The sequence below is a fragment of the Oncorhynchus mykiss genome, chromosome 7 (assembly GCF_013265735.2).
Source record: "Oncorhynchus mykiss isolate Arlee chromosome 7, USDA_OmykA_1.1, whole genome shotgun sequence".
Classification (NCBI taxonomy): Eukaryota; Metazoa; Chordata; class Actinopteri; order Salmoniformes; family Salmonidae; genus Oncorhynchus; species Oncorhynchus mykiss.
Genome location: NC_048571.1, coordinates 3906561 through 3923795, shown reverse-complemented (window position 1 = coordinate 3923795; position 17235 = coordinate 3906561).

The window sequence follows — 17235 nt, the reverse complement described above, 5'->3', positions numbered from 1 at the left end:
TACTAAGATAATAATTACATCCTCTATCTCTCGCTGTGTTTCTCTCTCTCTCTCCCTCTCTCTGTGTGTTTCTGTCTCTTCTTCTCTCTCTCTCTCCACATCTGTCTCTACATTCTCTCTCTCTCTCTCCCTCTGTGTGTCTCTCTCTCTCTCTCCATCTGTGTTTCTCTCTCTCTAGTCTCTCTCTCTCTCTCCCTCCCTCTCTCTCGAACATCGGGAATAGAATAGTTAATCTCTTCATCTGAGAGGAGTGAATTCAATTGACCTCTGCTGCATTAGGAGTAATTGCTTTCTCCTCCAGCCTCATTTTATAACATAGTGACACACACACACACACACACACACACACACACACACACACACACACACACACACACACAGTTCCATCAGAGAGGCTGATTATGACACACAGGTGAGGACATTGACTGTCAGGTACAGAACAGTATCTGATGGTTGTACTAGAGAGAGGTACTAGAGAGAGAGAGAGAGAGAGACTAGAGAGAGGAATGGCTAGAGAGAGAGGTACTAGAGAGAGGAATGATAGAGAGATGGGGGAGAGAGAGAGACTAGAGAGAGGAATGGCTAGAGAGATGGGGGGGAGAGAGAGACTAGAGAGAGGAATATGGGAGAGAGAGACACTAGAGAGGGGAATGAAAGAGAGAGAGAGACTAGAGAGAGGAATGAGAGGGAGAGAGAGAGACTAGATAGAGGAATGAGAGAGAGAGAGAGAGAGAGACTAGAGGGGAATGATAGAGAGACTAGAGAGAGGAATGGATAGAGAGAGAGAGAGACTAGAGAGGGGAATGATAGAGAGAGAGACTAGAGGGAGAAATGGATAGAGAGATGGAGAGAGAGAGAGAGGAATGGATAGAGAGATGGGAGAGAGGAATGGCTAGAGAGATGGGGGAGAGAGAGACTAGAGAGAGGATTGGATAGAGACTAGAGAGAGGAATGGATAGAGAGATGGGAGAGTAGAGAGAGGAATGGATAGAGAGATGGGGAGAGAGTAGAGAGAGGAATGGATAGAGAGATGGGAGAAAGGAGAGAGAGGAATGGATAGAGAGATGGGGAGAGAGTAGAGAGAGGAATGGATAGAGAGATGGGAGAAAGGAGAGAGAGGAATGGATAGAGAGATGGGAGAGAGTAGAGAGAGGAATGGATAGAGACTAGAGAGAGGGATGGATAGAGAGATGGGGAGAGAGTAGAGAGAAGAAAGAGGACAAGGAACAGAAGGAGGGGGGTTGTACCACTAGTCCTGATCCATGAGAGACAGACCTGTTGCTGTCGTCCATCTCATCACACGACCCAGTACAACAGCACAGAGAAACGGAAGCCAGCCCAGCCCCCCTGGACTCTATCATTTCTGTATGATCCAGCCAGCCAAGCAGCACACACACACACACACACACACACACACACACACACACACACACACACACACCCACACACCCACCCACAGTCCAAAGCCCATTGTGCAGTCATTGGTCAAAACACTTCAGCACTAATTATGAGAGCAGCTGTGTATTAACAAGCCTTGACCAATAACCTGGATGTCAATGAAGATGATCAGCCTCCCTGTCCTCTCCCTTTCTCTCCTCTCCTCTCCCTTCCCTCTCCTCTTCCTTTCTCTCCTCCTCTTCTCTCCCTTTCTCTCCTCCTCTTCTCTCCTACTCTCCTCTCCCTTTCTCTTCTCTCCTCTCCCTTTCCTCTCCTCTCCTCTCCCTTTCTCTCCTCTCCTCTCCCTTTCTCTCCTCTCCTCTCCCTTTCTCTCCTCTCCTCTCCCTTTCCTTTCCTCTCCTCTCCCTTTCCTCTCCCCTCCTCTCCCTTTCTCTCCTCTCCTCTCCCTTTTCTCTCCTCTCCTCTCCCTTTTCTCTCCTCTCCTCTCCCTTCCTCTCATCTTCTCTCCCTTTCTCTCCTACTCTCCTCTCCCTTCCTCTCCTCTCCCTTTCTCTTCTCTCCTCTCCCTTTCTCTCCTCTCCTCTCCCTTTCCTCTCACTTTCTCTCCTCTCCTCTCCCTTTCTCTCCTCTCCTCTCCCTTTTCTCTCCTCTCAACTCCCTTTCCTCTCCTCTCCCCACCTCCCATCCTCTCTCTCTCTCCCTAGTATTCTCCTCTCCTCACTTCCCTTCCCCTCTCTCTAGTCCTCCTCTCCTCTCCTCACCTCCCCTCCCTTCCTCTCTCTATCTCTAGTCCTCTCCTCTCCCCACCTCCCTTCCTCTCCTCTCCCCACCTCCCTTCCTCTCTCTCTCTCCCTAGTCCTCTCCTCACCTCCCTTCCTTCCTCTCTCTCTCTAGTCCTCCTCTCCTCTCCTCACCTCCCTTCATCTCTCTCTCTCTAGTCCTCTCCTCTCCCCACCTCACCTCTCCCCACCTCCCTTCCTCTCTCTCTCCCTAGTCCTCTCCTCACCCCACCTCCCATCCTCTCTCTCTCTCGTTCTCTCCTCTCCTCACCTCCCTTCCTCTCTCTCTCTCCCTAGTCCTCTCCTCACCTCCCTTCCTCTCTCTCTCTCCCTAGTCCTCTCCTCACCCCACCTCCCATCCTCTCTCTCTCTCGTTCTCTCCTCTCCTCACCTCCCTTCCTCTCTCTCTCTCCCTAGTCCTCTCCTCACCCCACCTCCCAACCTCTCTCTCTCTCGTTCTCTCCTCTCCTCACCTCCCTTCCTCTCTCTCTCTCCCTAGTCCTCTCCTCACCTCCCTTCCTCTCTCTCTCTCCCTAGTCCTCTCCTCACCCCACCTCCCATCCTCTCTCTCTCTCGTTCTCTCCTCTCCTCACCTCCCTTCCTCTCTCTCTCTCCCTAGTCCTCTCCTCACCCCACCTCCCAACCTCTCTCTCTCTCGTTCTCTCCTCTCCTCTCCTCCCTTCCTCTCTCTCTCTCCCTAGTCCTCTCCTCTCCTCACCTCCCTTCCTCTCCTCTCCCCACCTCCCTTCCTCTCTCTCTCTCTAGTCCTCTCCTCCTCTCTCTCTCTAGTCCTCTCCTTTCCTCACCTCCCTTCCTCTCTCTCTCTAGTTCTCTCCTCTCCCTACCTCCCTTCCTCTCTCTCTCTCTAGTTCTCTCTTCTCCCCACCTCCCTAGTCCTCTCCTCTGTGTGTGAATGTATGTAACAGCGGTCTCATCTTGTCATAATCACTTCCTGTTGGAAGGCTGGTTGATGTCGTCGTCGGTGACAACCAAACAAAACGGTGTGTTCTTTGAGAAGAAAAGCAGCAGCATCATTGGGGAACTAAGAATACAAACTCTAAACAAAACAGAAAAGCCCTTTGCTCTCTCTTGAAGACAGAAGGAGCAGAAGATGACGTTACCTGGTCTAATTATTCCACCTGATAGTTCTCTACTTTCTCTGGTCTAATTATTCCACCTGATAGTTCTCTACTTTCTCTGGTCTAATTATTCCACCTGATAGTTCTCTACTTTCTCTGGTCTAATTATTCTCCCTGATAGTTCTCTACTTTCTCTGGTCTAATTATTATCCCTGATAGTTCTCTACTTTCTCTGGTCTAATTATTCCACCTGATAGTTCTCTACTTTCTCTGGTCTAATTATTCCACCTGATAGTTCTCTACTTTCTCTAGTCTAATTATTATCCCTGATAATTACTTTCTCTGGTCTAATTATTCCACCTGATAGTTCTCTACTTTCTCTGGTCTAATTATTCCACCTGATAGTTCTCTACTTTCTCTGGTCTAATTATTCTCCCTGATAGTTCTCTACTTTCTCTGGTCTAATTATTCCACCTGATATATTTATTCCCTCCCTCCCTCCCTCCCTCCCTCCCTCCCTCCCTCCCTCCCTCCCTCCCTCCCTCCCTCCCTCCCTCCCTCCCTCCCTCCCTCTCCTTCTCCCTCCCTCCCTCTCTCTCCTTCTCCCTCCCTCCCTCCCTCCCTCCCTTCCTCCTCTCTCTCCTTCTCCCTCCCTCCCTCCTTCTCCCTCCCTCCCTCCCCCCTCTCTCTCCAGACCTGAATAGAAGGTATAATGTAGAGGCCTGGTTAGGTGGTTAGGTAACATGATGATGTGTTGTGTTAATTAGTTAGGTAATGAAGGGCTGTGTAGCTCAACAGGGCCACACATACGACCTGCTGTGGGGAACAGGGCCACACATACAGCCTGCTGTGGGGAACAGGGCCACACATACGGCCTGCTGTGGAGAACAGGGCCACACATACGGCCCAGGGAGACAATGAAAGGAGATTTTACTGTCAACGTCTTGGCAGAGTCTTCCTTAAGGACACCGGCCTTCAGGAGAGGAAAGGAAACATCTGCCACATAAAACCCACGTTCTCCCGTCCCAATTTACTGGGAGAACGAAACCAAAAGATGAAGTGATGCCTGGCAACTAGAACACGATTCTCTTCCTCTTCCCGTCTCGACAGAGGATCCTGGGACGTCTCTCTGTACTCTGACTCCCACTCTCTGTCTCCTAATTACTCCCCATGAGATCCTGGGTATGCCGGCCTACGTGAATGAATGCCCGCCACACACACACACACACACACACACACACATCCATTGCAAACACAGAGGACGAGACTCACATGCACGTGAGGGTGTGAATGATCCCCTCTCTTTGCAGAGATCCATACTGCTGCTACCACACACACACACACACACACACACACACAGGGGCCAACCCCTGCTGTCTCTTTCTGATACAGATTCATCCCTCCAGTAAGGAGGTCCAGAACCATGTTACTGCTGTCTCTCTGATACAGATTCATACCTCCAGTAAGGAGATGCAGAACCAACAGAACCAGGTTACTGCGGTCTCTCTGATACAGATTCATCCCTCCAGTAAGGAGGTCCAGAACCAACAGAACCAGGTTACTGCTGTCTCTCTGATACAGATTCATACCTCCAGTAAGGAGGTCCAGAACCAACAGAACCAGGTTACTGCTGTCTCTCTGATACAGATTCATCCCTCCAGTAAGGAGGTCCAGAACCAACAGAACCAGGTTACTGCCGTCTCTCTGATACAGATTCATCCCTCCAGTAAGGAGGTCCAGAACCAACAGAACCAGGTTACTGCTGTCTCTCTGATACAGATTCATCCCTCCAGTAAGGAGGTCCAGAACCAACAGAACCAGGTTACTGCTGTCTCTCTGATACAGATTCATCCCTCCAGTAAGGAGGTCCAGAACCAGGTTACTGCTGTCTCTCTGATACAGATTCATACCTCCAGTAAGGAGGTCCAGAACCAACAGAACCAGGTTACTGCTGTCTCTCTGATACAGATTCATCCCTCCAGTAAGGAGGTCCAGAACCAACAGAACCATGTTACTGCTGTCTCTCTGATACAGATTCATCCCTCCAGTAAGTAGGTCCAGAACCAACAGAACCATGTTACGGTATAAGATAAGAGTTCTGCAGGTAAAGTCCAACCACCCTATGGGCTAACAGAACCAGAAAGACAATCCAAGAAAGACAAGGCAGCAGAATAATTAGGAGTGTGTGTGTGTGTGTGTGTGTGTGTGTGTGTGTGTGTGTGTGTGTGTGTGTGTGTAGATGTGTGTACTGCGTGTGTGTGTGTGTGCGTGTGTGTGTGTGTACTGCGTGTGTGTGTGTGTGCGTGTGTACATAGATGTGCTTGTTAAAAAGCAAACACAGCATAACTTCAGAAACACGGTTCAAAACAGACCAGTGGAACAGCAGGAGGACCAAATATCAGGTCTGACAACAGATGTAATTGCCGTGGCGACGAGTGGAAAACAGAACAATGAGAGAAACCCATCAGCCAACGAATCTCCTTTAATAAAATATTATAAATTATCTATCTGCTGGGAGAGGGTAGGAAGGAGACGGGAAAGGGGGAGGAGGGGAGGAAGGAGACGGGAAAGGGGGAGGAGGGGAGGAAGGAGACGGGAAAGGAGGAGGAGGGGAGAAGAGTGAGAGAGAGGAGAAGAGGAGGGGAGAGGGAGAGAGAGGAGAAGAGGAGGGGAGAGGGAGAGAGAGGAGAAGAGGAGGGGAGAGGATGAGAGAGGAGGAAAGGAGAGGAGCAGAGAGGAGAGAAGAGAGGAAGGGAGATTAGAAGAGAGGAAAGGAGGAAAGGAGAGGAGAAGAGTGGAGAGGATGAGAGAGGAGGAAAGGAGAGGAGTGGAGAGGATGAGAGAGGAGGAAAGGAGAGGAGCAGAGAGGAGAGGAGAAGAGAGGAAGGGAGAGGAGAAGAGAGGAAGGGAGAGGAGGACAGTAGAAGAGAGGAAGGGAGAGGAGAAGAGAGGAAGGGAAAGGAGGACGGGAGAAGAGAGGAAGGGAGAGGAGGAAAGGGTTTGAAGCCATCAGCACAGCGAGACAAGCCTGGTAGGGTAGCCTGAAACAATGGATAGAGAAAGAGAGGAGAGCGTTTTTGAGGGAGAGAGAGAGAGGTGAGAGAGGGGTGGAGAGAGAAAGAGAGAGAAGGGGGAGAGAGAAAGAGAGAGAAGGGGGAGAGAGAAAGAGAGAGAAGGGGGAGAGAGAAAGAGAGAGAAGGGGGGAGAGAGAAAGAGAGAGAAGGGGGAGAGAGAAAGAGACAGTAGAGATTAGGATTATTTATTTGACTTTTGTTTCTTGTTTATTTCACTTCCTTTAACAGAGGAAACATACGCCCCACGACAATAAAGACCCTTTGAATGAAATAGAATAGAGAGAGACAGAGAGAGAAGGAGGGATGGAGGGAGGGAGAGAGAGAGAGAGGCCCAGAGGGAGAGAAGGAGGGGTGGAGGGAGAGAGAGAGAGAGACAGAGAAAGAAGGAGGGATGGAGGGAGGGAGAGAGAAAGGGAGATGGCCCAGAGGGAGAGAAGGAGGCATGGAGGGAGGGAGAGAGAAAGATAATGTGGAAAGGAGGAAAGGAAGGCAAGAGAGAGAAATCTGACTGTTGTAAAGTTGTAAACACGTCTCCTGATGAAGGCCAAGCCACAGAGACCAGGTCTACCAGTAGTAGACAACACTATACCACAGAGACCAGGTCTACCAGTAGTAGACAACACTGTCAGTTGTTACGGTCCTATACCACAGAGACCAGGTCTACCAGTAGTAGACAACACTATACCACAGAGACCAGGTCTACCAGTAGTAGACAACACTATACCACAGAGACCAGGTCTACCAGTAGTAGACAACACTGTCAGTTGTTACGGTCCTATACCACAGAGACCAGGTCTACCAGTAGTAGACAACACTGTCAGTTGTTACGGTCCTATTCCACAGAGACCAGGTCTACCAGTAGTAGACAACACTATACCACAGAGACCAGGTCTACCAGTAGTAGACAACACTATACCACAGAGACCAGGTCTACCAGTAGTAGACAACACTGTCAGTTGTTACGGTCCTATACCACAGAGACCAGGTCTACCAGTAGTAGACAACACTGTCAGTTGTTACGGTCCTATTCCACAGAGACCAGGTCTACCAGTGGTAGACAACACTATACCACAGAGACCAGGTCTACCAGTAGTAGACAACACTGTCAGTTGTTACGGTCCTATACCACAGAGACCAGGTCTACCAGTAGTAGACAACACTATACCACAGAGACCAGGTCTACCAGTAGTAGACAACACTGTCAGTTGTTACGGTCCTATACCACAGAGACCAGGTCTACCAGTAGTAGACAACACTATACCACAGAGACCAGGTCTACCAGTAGTAGACAACACTATACCACAGAGACCAGGTCTACCAGTAGTAGACAACACTATACCACAGAGACCAGGTCTACCAGTAGTAGACAACACTGTCAGTTGTTACGGTCCTATACCACAGAGACCAGGTCTACCAGCAGTAGACAACACTGTCAGTTGTTACGGTCCTATACCACAGAGACCAGGTCTACCAGTAGTAGACAACACTATACCACAGAGACCAGGTCTACCAGTAGTAGACAACACTGTCAGTTGTTACGGTCCTATACCACAGAGACCAGGTCTACCAGTAGTAGACAACACTATACCACAGAGACCAGGTCTACCAGTAGTAGACACCACTGTCAGTTGTTGGGGTAATAGAAGCACCATCTCTCTCCTCGGTGAATGAAAGCCTGTTGTTAAGCCGAGTAGGTTGGACTCGGTAGGCAGAGAGTGACTTGGTGGCGCTGTCTGCTCTGCCACCCACCCACACACCCACCCACACACCCACCCACACAAAGGAGCCGTCTCCCATCCAAGTGCTAATGAGGGTAGACACACAGTACAGCAGGTCAATTAATGAATGAATGAATTTCTGTCTCTCATGTAGTTTGTCTTTGGTTTGAGGGAGAGCAAATTAGCCAAAGCTAAAATTATCTCTGTCTTTGTATATCTCTGTCTCTTTCTTCACTCTGTCTCTCTCTCTGTCCTCCTCTCTCTCTGTCCTTCTCTCTCTCTCTCTCTCCATCCTCTCTCTCTCTCCATCCTCCTCTCTCTCTCTCTCTCTCTCTCTCTCTGTCCTCCTCTCTCTCTCTCTCTCTCTCTGTCCTCCTCTCTCTCTGTCCTCCTCTCTCTCTCTCTCCATCCTCTCTCTCTCTCCATCCTCCTCTCTCTCTCTCTCTCTCTCTCTCTGTCCTCCTCTCTCTCTCTCTCTCTCTCTCTGTCCTCCTCTCTCTCTCTCTCTCTCTCTCTGTCCTCCTCTCTCTCTCTCTTTAGTGCTGACCGGGGCAGAGAGAAATGCCTGTCCAATTAGTTTGGTAATTGTTCCCCCAGCCAGACCCTAACACCAAACCTGTAATTAAGCTGTTGAAATCATTACCTGTGACTTCATCACGCTAGAAAGAGCATGGAAGAAGCCTCAAATGATATCATGAATGATATCAACAAGGAAGGGCTGAGAGGAATGATATCAACAAGGAAGGACTGAGAGGAATGATGTCAACAAGGAAGGACTGAGAGGAATGATATCAACAAGGAAGGACTGAGAGGAATGATATCAACAAGGAAGGAAGAGGAAGGATATCAACAAGGAAGGGCTGAGAGGAAGGATATCAACAAGGAAGGACTGAGAGGAATGATATCAACAAGGAAGGAAGAGGAATGATATCAACAAGGAAGGCCTGAGAGGAATGATATCAACAAGGAAGGACTGAGAGGAATGATATCAACAAGGAAGGACTGAGAGGAAGGATATCAACAAGGAAGGACTGAGAGGAATGATATCAACAAGGAAGGACTGAGAGGAATGATATCAACAAGGAAGGACTGAGAGGAAGGATATCAACAAGGAAGGACTGAGAGGAATGATATCAACAAGGAAGGAAGAGGAAGGATATCAACAAGGAAGGGCTGAGAGGAAGGATATCAACAAGGAAGGACTGAGAGGAATGATATCAACAAGGAAGGACTGAGAGGAATGATATCAACAATGAAGGACTGAGGAATGATATCAACAAGGAAGGACTGAGAGGAATGATATCAACAAGGAAGGACTGAGAGGAAGGATATCAACAAGGAAGGACTGAGAGGAATGATATCAACAAGGAAGGAAGAGGAAGGATATCAACAAGGAAGGGCTGAGAGGAAGGATATCAACAAGGAAGGAAGAGGAAGGATATCAACAAGGGAGAACTGAGGGGAATGATATCAACAAGGAAGGAAGAGGAAGGATATCAACAAGGGAGAACTGAGGGGAATGATATCAACAAGGAAGGAAGAGGAAGGATATCAACATGGAAGGACTGAGAGGAATGATATCATCAGGCTGCTTGTTACTGAGCAACACAACTACACTACTGACATCATCAGGCTGCTTGTTACTGAGCAACACAACGACACTAATGACATCATCAGGCTGCTTGTTACTGAGCAACACAACTACACTAATGACATCATCAGGCTGCTTGTTACTGAACAACACAACTACACTAATGACATCATCAGGCTGCTTGTTACTGAACAACACAACTACTGACATCATCAGGCTGCTTGTTACTGAGCAACACAACTACACTACTGACATCATCAGGCTGCTTGTTACTGAGCAACACAACTACTGACATCATCAGGCTGCTTGTTACTGAGCAACACAACTACACTACTGACATCATCAGGCTGCTTGTTACTGAGCAACACAACTACTGACATCATCAGGCTGCTTGTTACTGAGCAACACACCTACACTACTGACATCATTAGGATGCTTGTTACTGAGCAACACACCTACACTACTGACATCATCAGGCTGCTTGTTACTGAGCAACACACCTACACTACTGACATCATCAGGCTGCTTGTTACTGAGCAACTACACTACTGACATCATCAGGCTGCTTGTTACTGAACAACACAACTACACTACTAACATCATCAGGCTGCTTGTTACTGAGCAACACAACTACACTACTGACATCATCAGGCTGCTTGTTACTGAACAACACAACTACTGACATCATCAGGCTGCTTGTTACTGAGCAACACAACTACTGACATCATCAGGCTGCTTGTTACTGAGCAACACAACTACTGACATCATCAGGCTGCTTGTTACTGAGCAACACAACTACACTACTGACATCATCAGGCTGCTTGTTACTGAGCAACACAACTACTGACATCATCAGGCTGCTTGTTACTGAGCAACACAACTACACTACTGACATCATCAGGCTGCTTGTTACTGAGCAACACAACTACTGACATCATCAGGCTGCTTGTTACTGAGCAACACACCTACACTACTGACATCATTAGGCTGCTTGTTACTGAGCAACACACCTACACTACTGACATCATCAGGCTGCTTGTTACTGAGCAACACACCTACACTACTGACATCATCAGGCTGCTTGTTACTGAGCAACTACACTACTGACATCATCAGGCTGCTTGTTACTGAACAACACAACTACACTACTAACATCATCAGGCTGCTTGTTACTGAGCAACACAACTACACTACTGACATCATCAGGCTGCTTGTTACCAAGCAACACAACTACTGACATCATCAGGCTGCTTGTTACTGAGCAACACACCTACACTACTGACATCATCAGGCTGCTTGTTACTGAGCAACACAACTACACTATTGACATCATCAGGCTGCTTGTTACTGAGCAACACAACTACTGACATCATCAGGCTGCTTGTCACTGAGCAACACAACTACACTACTGACATCATCAGGCTGCTTGTTACTGAACAACACAACTACTGACATCATCAGGCTGCTTGTTACTGAACAACACAACTACTGACATCATCAGGCTGCTTGTTACTGAGCAACACAACTACACTACTGACATCATCAGGCTGCTTGTTACTGAACAACACAACTACTGACATCATCAGGCTGCTTGTTACTGAACAACACAACTACTGACATCATCAGGCTGCTTGTCACTGAGCAACACAACTACACTACTGACATCATCAGGCTGCTTGTTACTGAGCAACTACACTACTGACATCATCAGGCTGCTTGTTACTGAGCAACACAACTACACTACTGACATCATCAGGCTGCTTGTTACTGAGCAACACACCTACACTACTGACATCAGGCTGCTTGTTACTGAGCAACACAACTATATTACTGACATCATCAGGCTGCTTGTTACTGAGCAACACACCTACACTACTGACATCATCAGGCTGCTTGTTACTGAGCAACTACACTACTGACATCATCAGGCTGCTTGTTACTGAACAACACAACTACACTACTAACATCATCAGGCTGCTTGTTACTGAGCAACACAACTACACTACTGACATCATCAGGCTGCTTGTTACTGAGCAACACAACTACTGACATCATCAGGCTGCTTGTCACTGAGCAACACAACTACACTACTGACATCATCAGGCTGCTTGTTACTGAACAACACAACTACTGACATCATCAGGCTGCTTGTTACTGAACAACACAACTACTGACATCATCAGGCTGCTTGTTACTGAGCAACACAACTACACTACTGACATCATCAGGCTGCTTGTTACTGAACAACACAACTACTGACATCATCAGGCTGCTTGTTACTGAGCAACACAACTACACTACTGACATCATCAGGCTGCTTGTTACTGAGCAACACAACTACTGACATCATCAGGCTGCTTGTCACTGAGCAACACAACTACACTACTGACATCATCAGGCTGCTTGTTACTGAGCAACACAACTACTGACATCATCAGGCTGCTTGTTACTGAACAACACAACTACTGACATCATCAGGCTGCTTGTTACTGAGCAACACAACTACACTACTGACATCATCAGGCTGCTTGTTACTGAACAACACAACTACTGACATCATCAGGCTGCTTGTTACTGAACAACACAACTACTGACATCATCAGGCTGCTTGTCACTGAGCAACACAACTACACTACTGACATCATCAGGCTGCTTGTTACTGAGCAACTACACTACTGACATCATCAGGCTGCTTGTTACTGAGCAACACAACTACACTACTGACATCATCAGGCTGCTTGTTACTGAGCAACACACCTACACTACTGACATCAGGCTGCTTGTTACTGAGCAACACAACTATATTACTGACATCATCAGGCTGCTTGTTACTGAGCAACACACCTACTGACATCATCAGGCTGCCGTCTCCTATGAGGAGTCCCATTGTGCGGTGGACAGTTGTCCCAGTGTTGTACGGGTTTGGTCGGGGGGGTGGGAGGGGTCGTCATTGTAAATAAGGGTTTGTTGTTAACTGACTTGCCTGGTTAGATAAACGTTAAATAAAAAATGTTTGGTGCAAGATGACGTGTTTCTGCTCGTGACCTTAGCAACGTCGCCATGACATGGCCAGCAAGCGTGACGGGGCATTTCTATTGGACAGGCCGTTCCCCCTGGAGACCACCTGTCACTTCCTGTTCCAATCACCACGGTGACCGAGCCGGACAGAGCCATCATGCCGGTCGGCGAGCCCGGGTTACCTGCTCTGCGCCGCTCGGCAGACTTACGGACGGACAGGACCGTCAGAGACGAGGAGGAGTGACTGATGGATGGAACCTGTCTATCTATCACCCTATTCCCTACGTAGTGCACTGCTGTAGACCAGACTGGCACCCTATTCCCTACGTAGTGCACTACTGTAGACCAGAACAACACCCTATTCCCTACGTAGTGCACTACTGTAGACCAGAACAACACCCTATTCCCTACGTAGTGCACTACTGTAGACCAGAACAACACCCTATTCCCTACGTAGTGCACTACTGTAGACCAGAACAACACCCTATTCCCTACGTAGTGCACTACTGTAGACCAGAATGGCACCCTATTCCCTACGTAGTGCACTACTGTAGACCAGAACAACACCCTATTCCCTACGTAGTGCACTACTGTAGACCAGACTGGCACCCTATTCCCTACGTAGTGCACTACTGTAGACCAGACTGGCACCCTATTCCCTACGTAGTGCACTACTGTAGACCAGAATGGCACACTATTCCCTACGTAGTGCACTACTGTAGACCAGTGGCACCCTATTCCCTACGTAGTGCACTACTGTAGACCAGAACAACACCCTATTCCCTACGTAGTGCCCTACTGTAGACCAGAACGGCACCCTATTCCCTACGTAGTGCACTACTGTAGACCAGAATGGCACCCTATTCCCTAACGTAGTGTACTACTGTAGACCAGAATGGCACCCTATTCCCTACGTAGTGTACTACTGTAGACCAGAACAACACCCTATTCCCTACGTAGTGCACTACTTTAGACCAGAACGGCACCCTATTCCCTACGTAGTGAACTACTTTAGACCAGAATGGCACCCTATTCCCTACGTAGTGCACTACTGTAGACCAGAATGGCACCCTATTCCCTACGTAGTGCACTACTGTAGACCAGAATGGCACCCTATTCCCTACGTAGTGCACTACTGTAGACCAGAATGGCACCCTATTCCCTACGTAGTACACTACTGTAGACCAGAATGGCACCCTATTCCCTACGTAGTATACTACTGTAGACCAGAATGGCACCCTATTCCCTACGTAGTGCACTACTGTAGACCAGAATGGCACCCTATTCCCTACGTAGTACACTACTGTAGACCAGAATGGCACCCTTTTCCCTACGTAGTGCACTACTGTAGACCAGAATGGCACCCTATTCCCTACGTAGTGCACTACTTTAGACCAGGATCCATGGGGCTGGTAGTATTTCATTAGGATCTATAGTGAACAGGATGACATTAGGAAAGCAGCCCGAGCCTTGGATCTCTCTCTCTCTCTACCTCCCTCCCTCTACCTCCCTCTCTCTCCCTCCCTCCCTCCCTCCATCTCTTTCTCCCCCTTCTCCCTCCCTATCTCCCCCTCTCTTTCTCCCCCTTCTCCCTCCCTCCCTCTCTCTCTTTCTCCCCCTTCTCCCTCCCTCCCTATCTTCCCCCTCTCACTCTACCTCCCTCTCTCTCCCTCCCTCCCTCCATCTCTTTCTCCCCCTTCTCCCTCCCTATCTCCCCCTCTCCCTCCCTCTCTTTCTCCCCCTTCTCCCTCCCTCCCTCTCTCTCTTTCTCCCCCTTCCCCCTCTCACTCTACCTCCCTCCCTCCCTCTCTTTCTCCCCCTTCTCCCTCCCTCCCTCTCTCTCTTTCTCCCCCTTCTCCCTCCCTCCCTATCTTCCCCCTCTCACTCTACCTCCCTCCCCCCTCTCCCCGTGTGTGACAGAGACAAAACAGGGGCTGCTACGTCAGGCTGCTGACATTTGTTATAAATCAATGGCAATTTCATCAGAGAGAGAGAGAGAGGCCTGTCAGCCCCCCCCCCCTCACTCCATCTGTTTTCACTTCGCGTTCAGAGTCAGAGACCCCCCTCTACTCTACCTCCACTACCCCCCTACCTCCACCCCCTCTACTCTACCTCCACCACCTCCTCACTACCCCCTCTACTCTACCTCCACTACCCCCCCTACCTCCACCCCCTCTACTCTACCTCCACTACCCCCCCCCCTACCTCCCCTACCTCCACCCCCTCTACTCTACCTCCACTACCCCCCCTACCTCCACCCCCTCTACTCTACCTCCACCCCATCTACTCTACCTCCACTACCCCCCCTTCTACCTCCACCCCCTCTACTCTACCTCCACTACCCCCCCTACCTCCACCCCCTCTACTCTACCTCCACTACACCCCTACACTCTACCTCCACTACCCCCCCTACCTCCACCCCCTCTACTCTACCTCCACCCCCTCTACTCTACCGCCACTACCCCCTCTACCTCCACCCCTTCTACTCTACCTCCACTACCACCCCCTACCTCCACCCCCTCTACTCTACCTCCACCCCCTCTACTCTACCACCACTACCCCCCCTTCTACCTCCACCCCCTCTACCCCACCTCCACTACCCCCCTACTCTACCTCCACCCCCTCTACTCTACCTCCACTACCCCCCTACCTCCACCCCCTCTACTCTACCTCCACTACCCCCCTTCTACCTCCACCCCATCTACTCTACCTCCACTACCCCCCCTACCTCCACCCCCTCTACTCCACCCCCTCTACTCTACCTCCAATACCCCCCCCCTCCACCTCCACCCCCTCCTCACTACCCCCCTCCACCCCCTCTACCTCCACCCCCCCTCTACCTCCACCCCCAGCCAGCCTCCTAACACTCCACCATCTCCTCCCTCCCTGTATCCTCAGCCCACCCTCCAGTCAATTCAAGGGGCTTTATTGACATGGGAAACATGTGTTAACATTGCCAAAGAAAGTGAGGTAGATAATATATAAAGTGAATATATAAAGTGAAATAAACAATAAAAATGAACAGTAAACATTACACATACAGAAGTTCCAAAAGAATAAAGACATTTCAAATGTCATATTATGTATAAATACAGCATTGTAACGATGTGCACCCTCAAGTCTCCCCCCTCCTCCTCCGCACCCCCCCCCCAGGCAGGTCACAGCAGGACTCCCCTCTAGCTGTAGCCTGGGGGCAGGCAGTGTCACTACAGTGGGGGAACCTACAGGAACATCACACAGCAGGATATATAGCAGCTACTAGATTGGAGTGGCTTTGGTTTGTATTTGTCTTTGACTAGGGCTTTCAATAGAATACTTCATAAACGGTGTGTGTGAGAGAGAGACGGAGAGACGGAGAGAGACAGAGAGAGACGGAGAGAGACAGAGAGGGAGACGGAGAGAGAGACGGAGAGAGACGGAGATGGAGAGACGGAGAGGGAGACAGAGAGAGACGAGAGAGACAGAGAGGGAGACGGAGAGAGACGGAGAGAGAGACGGAGAGAGACGGAGATGGAGAGACGGAGAGAGAGAGACAGAGAGACGGAGAGAGACAGAGAGAGAGACAGAGAGAGAGACAGAGAGAAAGACAGAGACGGAGAGAGAGAGAGACAGAGAGAGACAGAGAGGGAGACGGAGAGAGACGGAGCGAGAGACAGAGAGGGGAGATCAGTCTAACACAGCTGCAGCGCTAAGCTAACTTCTATCAGTCTAACACAGCTGCAGCGCTAAGCTAACCACTAGCTAACTTCTATCAGTCTAACACAGCTGCAGCGCTAAGCTAACCACTAGCTAACTTCTATCAGTCTAACATAGCTGCAGCGCTAAGCTAACCACTAGCTAACTTCTATCAGTCTAACACAGCTGCAGCGCTAAGCTAATCCCTATCTAACTTCTATCAGTCTAACACAGCTGCAGCGCTAAGCTAACTTCTATCAGTCTAACACAGCTGCAGCGCTAAGCTAACCACTAGCTAACTTCTATCAGTCTAACACAGCTGCAGCGCTAAGCTAACCACTAGCTAACTTCTATCAGTCTAACACAGCTGCAGCGCTAAGCTAACCCCTAGCTAACTTCTATCAGTCTAACACAGCTGCAGCGCTAAGCTAACCACTAGCTAACTTCTATCAGTCTAACACAGCTGCAGCGCTAAGCTAACCACTAGCTAACTTCTATCAGTCTAACACAGCTGCAGCGCTAAGCTAACCACTAGCTAACTTCTGTCAGTCTAACACAGCTGCAGCGCTAAGCTAACCACTAGCTAACTCCTGTCAGACTAAGAGCCTAGTCTCTGGAGACAACAACGACAGGAGGGTTTAGTTAGTCGAGCAATTATTTATAGAAAAACAGAAAATGACAAAAACAAAACCCATAGTTTTTTTGTTGGTGATTGATGAGACACCCTACGGTCTCTAAGCCTATATTTATCCATTGGTTTATAATGTGTCTCTGGTGTGTGTGTGTGTGTGAGTGTCTCTAGAGCTCTGTAAACTACAGTAGATTATCTCAGTGTTTAAACCTCCTCTCTGTCCTCCATCTCTACAGCTCTGTAAACTACAGTAGTGATTATCTCAGTCTTTA